This window comes from Etheostoma spectabile, chromosome 24, assembly GCF_008692095.1.
Source record: "Etheostoma spectabile isolate EspeVRDwgs_2016 chromosome 24, UIUC_Espe_1.0, whole genome shotgun sequence".
Lineage (NCBI taxonomy): Eukaryota > Metazoa > Chordata > Actinopteri > Perciformes > Percidae > Etheostoma > Etheostoma spectabile.
This window is the reverse complement of record NC_045756.1, coordinates 2,829,501-2,831,328: the sequence shown is the minus strand read 5'-3', so window position 1 is coordinate 2,831,328 and position 1,828 is coordinate 2,829,501. Positions and strand designations below refer to the sequence as shown.

Sequence of the window (1,828 nt, the reverse complement as noted above, 5' to 3'; positions counted from 1 at the left end):
TCTATCTATCTATCTATCTATCTATCTATCTATCTATCTATCTACTGAGCTGGCTTACTGCAGTGGCCTTGGCTTACTGACAGCTCTTCAAGGTGCTGAGGCTTTTTTTGTTCTTGGTCGTGACGAATGACTCACGGATATTCAGACACGTTTTTGATTAAAAAAACATTAATTAATAAAAGCTGTGTGATTTTTTTCAGAATTTGCTGCAAAATGCGCTTTGTTTCTCTCTTTACAGACAAAGTTAAAATGACTTTGACATATGTATGTTTTGTGTGTGTGTGTGTGTGTGTGTGTGTGTGTGTGTGTGTAGCCAGTCCTCTCTGTGTGTTGCCAGTGCATACATGCACTCAACTACAAGTTAATAACTTCCTGCAAAATGGAGTTGAAGTATTTAAAGTACTGGTTCTGCAGAAAAAATGCCCCCGTGGGTAATATGATTATCATATATTACAGTATTAAATTATTAATAATAATGCATAAGGCATATACCACTGGCAGTTTATTCCAACCTAGGGGATGGGAGAGGATTAACAGTAGAAGAAAGAAAAAATAACATTGTTCTGCTACACAAATATATACATATATACATTTTCTGGACTTATCTTGGATTGGATTTTGGATCATTTTACTCCCATGAGCCTAGACCTAGAGCTTAGAGAGAAAATGTCTCTTTGGTGGAAATGCTATTGACTCAATAGACAAGTTTCCATCCAAATGTATGGAAGATTTTAACCGAATTTCAGTAAAATCGACAAATGAATGCAAATGTTTGCATCCGCCACCGTTATGCGGTTATTAGGAATGATACATTGAGAAAAGCAGCAGGTGGTCAAAAACACATTATACCACTGAAGAAGAAGAGGACGCAACCAGATGACGTAATTAAGACCTTAGCGACCGGAACAAATGGAATTCCGCCAGGTGAGTTGTTTTTTGTGTCAGGGGTTCAATGATAGATATACAATTATCGTAAGCATAAACTTTATACTGTCAGTAATTCTACATTCAAATAACATCTTCATTTGGAAAAATCTTGTTGAGAAAATGATATATCCTGCTGAAACAGCAGCCCTGTCTGCAACACATGACTCCCCCCGGCTCCCATACACACTCCAGAGGTTCGGTTTTCCCATCCTGTACTGAGTCATATGACACTTTGACAAATAATGCCACTATACCCCCCCCACCAATTTTCTCTTCAACAAAGTAGCCTACAGGCAGGACAGTGTTCAGTGACAGCAGATGTATAGTTTGGGGAGAAATAAATGGTCATATACATAAGCTATGCCACTCGGTCAACCTAATCAATGAATCCTGTAACAGCACATCATGTAATAACAATTCATTATGTAATAAAACCTGCATTATGCAATAAATTAATACATAACGTGGTGGTTCTTACAAAATGCGGGGGTCATACTTTTTTTTAAGGAAATATTTAATATGACGCATGATGTTATAACCACCCAAAATGCATGTCTTCACTAACTTTTCATAACATTGTCATGTTTATGTTTTGAATTCTAGCGTGAATCATGGTGAGTCACTACTATTTGTTTAGTAGATGAGTATTATCTTTCATCAGTCAATACGCAGGCACAAAACTTACCAAATATGGCGTTCAGGGTTTTGATTTTTACAAATTGTGGCAGCTTATTACGTTATGCAGCTGTCATTACAGAGTGAAGTATAAATGCATTACATTTTGACGTGTTATTACACAATGTATTGTAACGTGATGCGTTGTTACAGGATCCAAACGTTGTATGTGAGTGTCTGCCGTCTCCCTGGCTGCCTGCATGTCCTCACTGCCGTCTCCCTGGCT

General features: G+C 37.7%; 1 protein-coding gene across 3 annotated transcripts in view; it reads right to left on the bottom strand.

The window, feature by feature from the left end:
- Nucleotides 1–1,828, bottom strand: part of xirp2a (xin actin binding repeat containing 2a) — a 49,102-nt gene that overhangs the window by 17,924 nt on the left and 29,350 nt on the right. The gene's annotated exons all lie outside the window — the stretch shown is intronic.